Source organism: Dipodomys merriami, unplaced genomic scaffold (assembly GCF_024711535.1).
Source record: "Dipodomys merriami isolate MVZ:Mamm:240054 unplaced genomic scaffold, mDipMer1.0.p SCAF_12, whole genome shotgun sequence".
Taxonomy (NCBI): Eukaryota; Metazoa; Chordata; class Mammalia; order Rodentia; family Heteromyidae; genus Dipodomys; species Dipodomys merriami.
In genome coordinates, this window is record NW_027202493.1 from 2,770,162 (window position 1) to 2,782,858 (window position 12,697).

Consider the following 12,697-nt stretch of genomic DNA (forward strand, 5'->3'; position numbering starts at 1 on the left):
TGCTGAGAACAGCTCCCACTCCTGACTGTCTCCTTTAGGACACACTGTCTCCATTTGCTCAGATTGGGACACGTCTGTGCACCATGGAAAATCCTTGAGGTCAGACTCTGCTGCTGGAAATCTGAAGTTGAGTGGGCATAAGAGCTGAGGGACTGATGGAATCCTGCTGCTCAGGATTATGCAACTTTAACTTGCTCTAAGTACAACATCTGAGCTGCTTGCTGTGTTCTGCAAACCACAGAGTTTCCAGAGAGGCCAATCTATAGTAAATTTTCTTTATTGAAAAGTATTTATTGAGTTTCTCCTGCTAAGCACCTTAGGGACTTTGAGAGTTAAGTGGTCAGAGGCTTACGTAGCAAGATGAACTCCTTCCATAAATGGTTGTTTATATCTTGTGGAAGGTTTATATGAACCACATTACCAGTCATTCTTCTAATCACCTCCTAGATGTGACCTCGTCCTCACCCTTCATCCCTATATTCATACCTTGATTCCAGATGCTTTTCTAGGACCAATGACTTTCATCCCATCATCTTTTATTTCTAAGTTCCCATCACCATCTTGGAACTCAGATACAAACATATCATAGTGGTATTGATATCCCAATCCAACTGTGTGGGAAGAGCATCTGGGCTATGGGTTGCATGCCTTGACTTACAATCATGACACATGACATGACCCAGTAGACTTTGAGCAAGCCATATCACTTCCAGAAGTCTTCTTACTAAAGATACTTCCATCACCAAGCCACTGTGGAAAACTCCCCAAGAAGTCTGAACACAGTGTCTTCTGTAGAGTGAACCCCCTTGGTTGTTAGCAAAGGAGATTCAACAATGGGCTCTGAGCTGGCAAAGGTATGGAGACAAGGAAGCAGAGATTCAACCTGTCTTGTGTTCTGCAACCAGAGGCAACTTCTCTGAAGAGTCTTAAATAGCCAGAGCTGCTGGATGTCAGTGGCTCACGCCTGTAATCCTAGCTACTCAGGAGGCTAAGATCTGAGGATTGCAGTTCAAAGCCAGTTGAGGCAAAAAAAAGTCTGTGAGACTCTAATCTACAAATAATCACCAGAAAACCAGAAGTAGTGCTGTGGCTCAAGTGATAGAGTGCTTGCCTTGAGTTGAAGAGCTCAGGGACAGCACCCAGGCCCAGAGTTCAAGCCCTACAACCAACAACAACAACAAAAAAAGCCAGAGCAGCATTCACAGATCTGAGAAATAGCCCAGTATGCCAAGAAGAACAGAGAGCAGAGAAGTATGGGATAACTGGAAGTGGCTGAAGGCAGAGGAATTAATTGGGTGTTTTTGTAAACTCAGAAAGCATCATGAAATAAATGCAGAAAAATGAATGAGACTTTTGGAAAACTTCTAAAGAGACACATTAGTACTGAGGAAGACAAGTTAGCTTCACCGAGCCCAGAAAATGGCACTAAATTCAGTATACTGCAGCTTTGGTATCTCCTCTGATCCTTTCTGAGAGAGGCTATTCAGAGTGACACAGAATGCCTTGTTCATTGCTTCCTGATTTCTGTGGAGTGTTGGAGGGGCTAATGTGTCCAGAATATGAGCAACAGAGGGGGCTATGGATGGCCAGGGACTGGATAGCCTATAAGAGAAAAACCTACTGGAGCTGCTCAGCGCTCAGAGACAGAGCCCTGACCATCCGCAAATACTTCTGATCATGAAAGCCTTGGGCAAACAAATAGTTTCCAAGACAACTTCTACTGGAAAGAGAATTTAAGGTTTTGTCAGGATGCACTAAACTTCAGACAAGTAGCCAGGTCAGAAACAAACTCTTGAGTCAGGACATGTGAATCCGATTAACATGGGTGCAGTGGGGAAGACTGATTGCTCTTTGGCACCAGCCACAATTGAGACTGTGAAGTGACAGTGTTTATCTCAGGAATTCCAAGGTCCCTGATTTCTACCCTTTCCCCACCCCCCATCTTCCTCAGTTTGGCTTTTCTCTGGGCTCACATCTGTCCTCAGCAAATAATTTGAAACTCACTCATGTATAAATGACTGATAACAGTTTACTCCATGAGATTTGATTTGAATGAGGGCCAGGAGCCACAGGCTAAGATAGGAAGGAAGTATGGGTGGTATTTTAATCAGACCCTGATGCTCAGGGGCCTGAACCTTTCTAAGGTGGGAAGGAAAGGTGACAGAAGTGGTTGGGTGCTGTCTGTATGACCACATGGTTCCATATTGCTAGGTCTGGAAGGAATTTACTGATTATTTTGTCTTAGGGTTGTCAGTTAGAATCACCTGGCCAACTTGGGTGGCCCAGGAGTCTATCTACACTGTTAGTTCATACCTTGATCATTGGAAACAGGGTGGCCGAACAATCAAACTTTGGGAAAATTACTGATATAGTCCTCACTTGACAGTTGAGTAAGATGAGTGAGGTTGACCCGAGGCAATCTCCTGTCTCTCATTTCAGGTCCAGCACCAGACACAGAGTCGATCACAGGACGTGTCTTGCCAAAAATCTCCTTCTCCTGCCTCATGGGGGTTTCTGAAGGCTTCAAACTTTTGGTTCCACTTGGAAGAAGGGTACCCTGGGGAGCACATAATTTGCACTATAGCTAGCAAACCTGGAGAGCAGTGTGGGCCCATTTTGGCAAGTGCAGGTTCCACCCAAGGAGCTCAGTAAGGACTAAATGCTTTCCCCCAGATCCATCAGGGACTTGCTTCATAGACCCTGGCCAGCATCCATGCACCTAGCACACACCATTAAATACCCAGACTCCTCAGAGCAGCCTCAAACCAGGGATTCTTATTTGTGTGTGTGTGTGTGCGAGTGTGCTTGCTAGCTTGAACTCAGGGACTGTCCCTTAGCTTTTTTTGCTCAAGGCTGACACTCCACCACTCTAGCCACACCTTTACACCTGGCTTTAGATAGTTAATTTGGAGATAATAGTCTTGCAGATTTTCTGCCTGGTCTGGCTTTGACCCTCAGTTCTCAGACCTCAGCTTCCTGAGTAGCATATAGTACAGATATAGGATTATAGTAGTAGGATTATAAGGCATAAGCCACTGCCATCTGGCTAAGGATTCCTTCTTAACAGAGTCTCTTTGTTTGGCATACGTGTATCCCTAAGTATCTGTATCCACACTTGGGTCTAGAAAGAAATCTTTTAGGATAGACACATTTCACAATTTCACAAAATGGCAGCCAGCCAAATGTGGCATTCCCTAATATTTGAGTACAGTGCTGGTCCTTTCTAAGTACTGGTTTTGGAGAGAGCTCTGTCACACAAACACGTAGTATAAAGTTTCTTCTAAACAAACAGGTCAGCCTGAGGGGCCAAATGAACCTGGCAGCAAGTGAAATTTGTTTCCTTCTTGTCGTCTATGTGCTGTTAGATAAAGGATTTCCTAGCTCTGGTCTTTGCCTAGCTGTTTTTGCAGCCTTGTGTGGTCTTCTAGGTAAAGGGCCATGTTTCTGTCAATAAGTGGCCTGGATTCATATCGAGAACAACTCTTAGATCACCTGCACATGTTTCCTTACTCAATTTGTCAATAATCTTTTGAAAGAAATACTGCTATCCTCAGTTTACACATGAGATTAAGGCTCAAAGAAGATCATCAGCATTAATTTACAAGATCACTGGGCTGGTCTACAATCTAGCAAGAATATGAACTCAAGTCTGTAAGCTTCAGTGCTATCCCCTTCCTATGAAACTACAGCTGTGTAGCATTTCCCAAGGAGTGAGATATTTCGTAGCCTCATCCTCTCATTTGTGAAACATGGGTGTCATAGGTCCAATCTACTATTGCAAGTCAGTGAAGTTATTTAGATGGTCAAGTGAAGGAGGAAAGGAAAGAAAAAAAACAAACCAAGACAACTTGAAGAGTAGTAAGGAGGTAGAAAAGTCTGGTTTGGGGTCCATAGTAGGTATTCAATAAATACATGTAAGGCTGGGTGGATGAATGAGACTGCAGAAAATGGGATCCAAGCCTTACAAATGTGTGTGAAATGAGTTCAAGTAGAGGGAAAGCAGAATTTCCAGGATACCCAATTCAGAGAGACATTCCTGGGAACCTGAACAAGTATAGTGTAGGATAAATGAAAGGGACTATTGTTGTTTCAAAAGGAGTAAAGTTAGAGTGCTTACACATTATCTTGGATTAATATATACACATGCAGCAAAAAGATAAGCTAGTGCACAATAAATCCATACAAAATAACTAGAGCAACATATTCTGCCTTTGAAGTCAAGGTCAAACAGACCCTCTCCCAAGTGCCCATAGGATGAGCAACAAATCGGCATGCTAATTCTTGGGTTCTGAGTCCAGGGTAAGCTTCAAAAAGTTTGTGTCTCTTCCCTCTTTAGTTATTTGGCACATTCATGACTGCTTGATACACCACAGGAAATCTGAATACATTTTACATTCAGTTTGTGAAGCTCTGACTCAAATATCCCTGACATACTCTTAGGTGCTCGTTGCTAGATGGGCCATGTAATCTACCTGAAAGCCATGTGTCCTGCTTCTGAGAACTTCTGTATGTCTGGTGTGCTTCATGTTTCTTGGAAGGTTTGGGGAAGGAACAATGGGTACACATTTGGTGCATTACTCACCTGGGACCCAAATATTAGCTTTATTACCCATACGTCCCACGAAGACAAAAGACTCTGATTTCTGAGGCTCTTTAGGTTCTTCTACCTCTGACTGCTGAGCTTAGGTCTGGTCCTGTTGGCTGTCAGGGAATCTGGAGAATGTCACAACATCAGGCCCCTGGAAAACACTGGCTGCTCTCAGGTGTTTGTGCAGCCCAGAAGACCCTGTGGGGAAAATACATGACTCTACATCTGTTCCACTCTCAGCAGCTATCCTAACTTATTTCCTCATGTGGCTCTGTGGTAACAGCTGGCAGGTCGGGGACAAACTTTTCCCATTTGTACTGCGGTTTCCCTGGCTTGATCACAGAATCTGGACTGAATTTCCTGAGCGCCCTCTTCCATGCGAAGGTTGGGGCAAAGGATTTGAAGATGACACACCCCCACAAAGCACTAGCCTTTCTGTTGTCAACTGTGGCCCCTTCCTCCTAGGCTCTCAGAGCCCATTTTCAAGGCTGGTTCAAGTGACTACTTGGTGGGCCCATCTCCAGCCCCTCTTCTCCTACCTCAGCCTGGGTCTAGAGCACATGCAGCCTATTGTGACATTCACTGATACACTATAGCTAGTCAGTCAGCATCCCTGCAGTGGCATATTGGGTTACTTGAGTGGTGCTTAATTAAAGGAAAGTATAGGAAAACCATTAGAGAGAGTGAAGGACCACACAGCTGGCAGTGGGGCTGCATTCCTTCCTCCCTTAAGTTTGAAATGACAAGGGTGGGAGACAGAATCACAATTAGCCTGGCAGGCCTTTCAATTCAGGAAAGTAGTCAGTCTGCAGCCACCCTTCTAGGAGGGGAATAAACATCTTACATTGGCTGATGCAGCAGCAGGCCAGAAGCTAAGAGAACCTGTACCTGTCCAACCTAGGGACAATCTGAAGGGGCTGAGAAAAGAGTAGAAAGATGGGAATTGGACCTGGAGGGGAAAGCCAAAGATCTCCACTGGTGTGCATAAAACCTGTGCACTGTGTACAGGTGGCTTTTCCAGAGATCTGCTTGGATAGACTTCCAGACTGCTTCATAACACATCTGTCTTGTCACAGAGGGAATTAGGGCACAGCCCTGCCCTCTACTTGTTACTATCCAATAGAGTCTGATCAGCAGGATATAAGTTCTGGTTGACTCCTTAATTGAAACATAGGTAATCTGAGGGCCTTGACTCACTACAGACTAAAAAACATTGGCCGTGAAGCCTGAATTGGCTCCAGACAAGCTTTGGTCCCTTTGTTTTATAGTTTTATTTTTTGTGCCATTATTGGGGTTTGAACTCAGAGCTGCACACTTTTTTTGCATCTTTTTTTATTGAAAAGATACAGTACAGAGGAGTTATAGTTACATGAGTAAGGTAATGAGTACATTTCCTATTGAGCATTGTTACCCACTTCTTTGTTTTTCCCCTACCATCCCTTCCCTCTCCACTTCCCCAACTCCTCCCCACCCCACCCCCCCAAGTTGTAAAGTTCATTTGCAACATAGTGTTTTGTATATCTCATTGTTACAATAGGTCAACCTATATCCTTATTTCAGAATTTTGTTATTTCTCTTCCCCTCCCCAAATTAGAAAAATATATATACAAGATGCAGGACACTGGAATCAAATACAGTGAAAACAGGGGATGGGGAAGAAACAAAAAGAAACAAAAAATTACATGGTACATTAAAAATACATTAAAAATAACAGCAAGAAAGATAATACCACTTGTGTCTCTATATTGGAGTTCATTTCGCTTAGCATCATCTTATATGGTCATATGTACAAAGCTTTCGAGCTTTTCTGCTTGTCTTAGACATATACTAGTTATTGCAAATAAGAGAAACCATGGGACCTATGTTTCTTTGGGTCTGGGTTATTTCACTTAATATAATTATTTACAAGTCTTTCTATTTCCTAACAAATGGGAGCCTATACTTTAGATTGGCTTTTTTTTTCTCAAGGTTGATTCTCTACTACTTGAGAAACACCAGTATATCCAGCTTTTTGTTGGTTAATTGGAGATAAGCTCACACACACACACACATACTTATATATGTATATATAATATGTATCTGTCTATCTATCTATCTATCTATCTATCTATCTATCTATCTATCTATCTATCTATCTATCTATCTATCTATTTTTCCCCCTTTTCGCCTAAGTTGGTTTCCAACTGTGATCTTCAGATTTCAGCCTCCTGAGTAGCTAGTAGCAAGTGTGAGCTACCAGTATCTAGCAAGTTTAGTCTCTTTTGTAGGTCTTATAGGATGTGAAAATAGAAAATTTCAAATTTACCCCCAGTACCTTCAGAAAACAGGAGCAAGGATCAAATCCCTTGTCATCTGTTGGGCCATCTGCTTCTCTTTATAAGTAAGTATAGACATTCCCTGCTCGTAGGACAAGGGCAATCCTCAAGAAGGAGTGGACCCACACTCCTGTCTCTGGCTAGTGACAGGGACCAATGATTTTGCAGTTGGAGGGAGCACACTTCCAGTTTCTTTGAATTTAGGAAGTCAAGATGGAAAATGGTACCACTGTATAGAAGTCATAAAGTGTGTGTGTGTGTGTGTGTGTGTGTGTGTGTGTGTCTGAGAGAGAATAGGTTTTAGGCATGGTAGAAACAGTAAATATGTGGGGTCAAAGCCTTATAAGGGAGAGCCTCTTTTGTTTGCGCAGTGGTAAGATGGTATGGAAGGGCATTTATAGAGGACATGTTTCCTGTGTTACACTAGAGATAACTGCACTCAGACTCAGAAACAACCTGTTTGATTTCTACCATTTAGGCCATATTCCAGTTCTTTTTATTTTTACTTTGTTTTTAAATAGGATTTTAAGCTAATTGTATGAACTGGCTTCATACTGCTATCATCCTACTCTGCCTCCTGAGTAGCTGGGACCACAGGTGTGTTCCACCTAACTCAAGTGTAGTGTTAAACAGAGGAGTTGTGATGTCAAGACTATATTGTGCACCTGCCTCTATGGCTGCAGCCCTGGAGGCCCCCTGGTGCAGGCCCAGATGAGCAAAGATATGCAAGAGCTGGTGCAGGGGGTGTTAGATCATGCACACGCTATCTGTAAGAGAAGGAAGCCATCTGGAGTTCCTGCAGCTTCACAGAGGGGATAGAACTTGAGCTAGAACTACAGGGATTCTACTCGTGGAGATGTCCTTCCCCTGGATCTTTATTTTTTTAATTTATTTTTAAAAATATTTTTATTGTCAAGGTGATGTACCGAAGGGTTACAGTTACATAAGTTAGGTAATAAGTACATTTCTTGGCAAACTTGTTACCCCTTCCCTCATTTTTCTCCTACTTTCCATTCCCCCACACTCCCTACCCCCATGTTGTACAGAGCATTTCCAACTTATTGTCTTGTGTATGTCCCTGTTGCACTGGTTCTTTGTCTCACCATTCTGTTATTGCCCATCCCTTCCCTAGTTCAAATAAATGTATTACAATATCAGGTATCAAAATCAAATACAGTGACAACAGGGTATATACCATAAGAGGAAGAACATACAAAAGAAAAAAAGACATAGTACATTAACAACAACAACAACAAAGAAAAACCTCTTGTGTCTTGGAGTTGATTTTGCTTAGCAACATCTTATATGGTCAGTTAAAATGGCTATAATCAAGAAATCTAATATCAACAGATGCTCGAGGGGATGTGGCTAAAAGGGAACACTACTACACTGTTTGTGGGAGTATAAACTTCTTCAACCACTCTGGAAAGCAGCAGAGAGGTTCCTCAAAAGACTACACAGAGCTCCCTTGTGACATAGTTTGCTGATAGCTTTAGTATAGCCTTATTTGTCATCATTTGGGTAAATGCCCAGACGTGGGATTGCTGGGTCATAGGAGAGCGCTCTATGTGGAATCTTTTGGGGGAGCCTCCATACCGCTTTCCAAAGTGGTTGACAAAGTATATTCTTAAATGGGCAATTTTAAAATTAGACAGTGTAATGTTATTCTTCTTCTGAAGAGAAGTTCCCCTGGATCTTTTATAAATCTTGTAGTGAAGTCACACCATGGATAGGATACTCAAAGCAAAAGGTAGGAAAGAATTGCCCTTGTCACCTTTATAATATCTTGAGGCTTTAACTTGAACATAATAGGACAATGGGTGATTTCAGTTCAGTGAAGGCAGAGACCAGGATGGCTGAGGCAAGAGGGATCTGAGAAGGAATAAGAGTTGTAAGCCAAGGAATATACAGGCAGATGGTAAGGCTTGAAAAAAGTATCTTCTAAAGTCCCAAGTCCCTCTGAAATCAATAGTTCCCTTATACTTTCCCACTATTCACATCTGCACATCCAGGAGGTCAGCAAGAAGGAGGAGCTACTAGACCCTGGCTGGAAGAAGACTGGAAAGGGATGGGTGTGGGTAAAGCACTCAACTTGAAGTTAGACTTGGATTTGTTCCTCTTAGCTCTGATATTGTTACCATGACCCCTGAGCAGTTGTCACGTGAGCTCTGTGGGTCTTAGTTTCCTCCATGGTAAAATAAACAGACTGTCTATATCAGTGGCTAACAAATTACAGTCTAGGGACCAAATTCAACCCATCACATCCCAACTATTTTTGCAAATGAATTTTGATGGTACTCAGGGGGGCTCAGCTGTTTATGTACATCCTATACCTACTTTTCTACTATAATGACATAGTTGGTTGTTACACAGAGACCATACCCTACACAGAACTTAGAACACTTGCTGTCTGGCCCTTAACAGGAAGTGCTTGCATGACCATGATCTGCAGGGCCTCTGAGGTTCCTCCCAGGCGTGAGGATCTGAGGTCAGCATTTACCTTCTATTGCTTGTACTTCACAGGGCCCAGGCGGCTGGTAGGTAGAAAGTCGATGGATGTGGACTCCTTGGAAGCCATCTTGCAGAGTTTCCTGTGTCTCCAGCTTCCTGTAGGGTCTGCTCTGCTTCTGGATGCTAGGCTGGGGAAACACAACGACCCTTAATTGATGTAGGTAGATGGGTGGGAAGTTAACCCAGAGACTGCCTTTTCATGGAGCTAACAAGTATGAAGTCCCTGTTGTCTGGCAAAAGAAAGCCCACTAGCCTCATACCCGGAGCTTTCTTCTGTCTGCTGTCCTACCCCCACACCCTACCTCTGCTCTCTTACATCAGCCCCAAATCAGCTTCTTATCTCAGAGGCTGCTCTGGGGTACACACAAATGAAGTCACAATGTGTAGTGAGGAAATACAGAGTGTTTTTGTCAGCAGTCATGGGCCTTATGGCACTTACCTGTTGCTGCTACAACAAACAAATGCTGGAAAATGTTGCTAATTAAAAAGAATAAAAGATTTACAATGAAGATAGTGGAATATGGTTCTAGGTAATGGGGCTGATCAATCCTATTTAAAACTCAAAGTTTTGATAACTTCTAAGGCTCAGTTCTCTTATCTGCAAAGTAAGAGGGACAGATTGCATGGTTCCCTAGATGCCAAACTCTTCCCAAAGTCTATAAAATTGTACTCAACTTTATCTTGGTAATCTGATGGCAATAAGTAAATGCAGACATAATCATAATCTGAACTGCTAGGGTGTTTCATGACAGCAGATTTATTTATGTCCTATCTTAATATGATGGTTGGGATGGTAAAGGTAGTTTATTTTAAGGAATTAATAGGAACATTTTCCTGTCTTTCTTGTTTCTCCGTTGTCACCTACTCCTCTCCCTACTCTGACTTCACTTTCATCCTTTAAACGCTGGTTAGCATATAGCTGAAAATGATGACTTAATTTTATGTAGTTTGGTGACAGAACAGAATGCTAGGGAACTCTGCCTACAAAGTTTTGAAAAACTTCTTGGTAACCTGGAACATAATTTTGGTTTTGTATATCATACACCTTATCTAAAACTCAAGAAGTTGAAGGATGCTCCTTTTGATTTAGTGAAAATAAGTATAAAATGCATCTCTCTCTCTATATATATATATTGAAGAGTGGTTATAAATCAGGATGCAGTAAACTCATAATCTGACTGAATTGAAACGCCTTTGTATAGCTATTGAAAGCATTGTATTAATAAAGTGACATATTGAATTGAAGCTACTTTATACAGCTATTTAAAGATAATAGAACAACAGTGGTAATATGCCAGATACTGTGCTAGAACTGGAAATGCAGTGATTAAGCAAAGGCAGTTTAGGGGTACACATGACTGTTACTGAATATCCATCCAACCATCTAGCCATTCAGACACATGTACACTCAACGTCCCACCAGCCCTTCCACCTATCCATCTGCCCAGTAAGCATGATGGAATTCCTACTGGCTTCTGCAGCTCTAGCAGTATATAAGACCATGTTTTTGTGATCAAAGGTGTTCTTTCTATAGGAGAAGACGTCTTAAATGAATTAAGTGGGCAAATGTATACTATAGTCAGGTAGAGAGAGGGCAGTGAAGAAAAGGAAAGCCACAGGAGGTGGGAACAAGCCTGTCATAGAATGGTCTATGGCATGTAGTGCCACTTGTTCTTATAGCGAAGACCTGTCTTCTTCAGGGCTCCCTGGAGTCAATAATTCACATGTGTCTCAAGAGGAACTTCTGTCTGTTCCTCTTTACTAAAGCAAGGAGAGCAGAAAGCAACAATTCTTTATTCACTATGACTAACAGAACATATGGAGAAGAGTAAGAACTTTAAGTCCTCTGATTTTTAAATATGGACTAAGTTTCAGTACCAGAAATGTAAGAATTTGGAGGAAGGTAAACCCCACATAGAGCAGGTCACAGATACACATTTTAGAAAGAGTATTTCTTCACTGTGTCTTTCTTAGTTTGCTTGGAGGAGAGACAGACTTTGCTGTCCTGGATATCTGGGCTAAACAGATGATAGGCCAAGAGATGAAGCCTGACATCAGTGGCTTTCCCAGAGTGTGCCAGGAACTGAGATAGCTAGAAAAGGGGATTGGTCTCAAGGTTTGTGTCAGAAGTGGAAAGTTCTTAAGGAAGAGAAATTTCACATTTTAAATCAAAATTTCTACTAGGAATGTCCATGTAGTAGTGTCTGAGCTTGACCCCAAGCCCCTTTCTGCAGGTATCAATTTGAATAGTAAGCAACTTGGTTGGCTGATGTCTGCATATATCATGTTCCCTATAATTGGCATTCCGAACAACATTTCTTGAGCCTAGAGAGTTTCTGAACTGTAGCTCTCCTGGAGACTCGGCTAGTATCTTGTTACTAGTTGAAGGTATGCTAGTAAGACTCTGTGTGTGTGTGTGTGTGTGTGTGTGTGTGTGTGTGTGTGTGTGTGTGTGTGTGTGCATGCACATAGAAGCAGAGTGGAAGAAACAGATGAGAGGGGGCACACATACAGAACTCTTACATTCAGAATCTGTCTTGGCTATTATATGAATTTAGAGATCAATTTATACATACATTGGATGCTCTATGAACTATCATATGATCACTGGAACACAATTTGTATATGCTGGATTGATCAGTTTGGAAATCAAATATTGACATCAGGTTTACTGGATGAATACTTCTTAAAAATGATCCATTTTCTGAGAGCTTCTAAAAAGGCCCATTTATTTCAGTGGCTTTACTGTGAAGATGTAAACTTTGGGAAAATGAGACCTCCTGGGTAAAAGGCCCAGACATCCCCCTTGGTCTACCTTTCTACTAAACAGATATCTCTGCTCAAAGCAGGAAAGCTGGTAGATGATGAAGGGAGATTAAATATTAGGGAGCAGGAGCAGTATTTATATAATGCTAAAGCTAGACGCCCTCCCCCCAATACACCCACAGAAATCTTCCCAACGTTCTTCGTTGAGAGCCTAGTTTGGTTCCAGCTAAGCTCCTCCCCACTGGCCATCACCTTCAGTGCCAGCCAAAGTAAAGCGTACAAGCAGCAGCCACATGAGGACAGAGCTGCAAGAAGCTCAGATACACCAGGACCCTTCAGAGAGCAGCTGGCTCTGGCAACCCCTCCACATGATGGCACACTTCACAAAAGGGGCAGCAGCGGGGTACAAAGTCTCCCCTCCCAGGTTCCTGGCTGGCTGTCTTGGATGACCTATGGAATCGTGGTGCCATCTGATGGCCAAGTCAGGGAATGAAGTGGTGACACATGAAGGGACAAG

General features: G+C 42.5%; 1 long non-coding RNA gene across 1 annotated transcript; it reads right to left on the bottom strand.

Annotated features, from left to right (window-relative positions):
- Window positions 1-4,588: 4,588 nt before the first annotated feature.
- LOC138822999 (uncharacterized) lies at window positions 4,589-9,698 on the bottom strand. Its single transcript, XR_011370707.1, has 3 exons — window positions 9,404-9,698; window positions 8,678-8,775; window positions 4,589-4,786 (listed from the first exon to the last, which is right to left on the bottom strand). It is a non-coding gene; the product is annotated as an uncharacterized lncRNA (long non-coding RNA).
- Window positions 9,699-12,697: the final 2,999 nt, after the last annotated feature.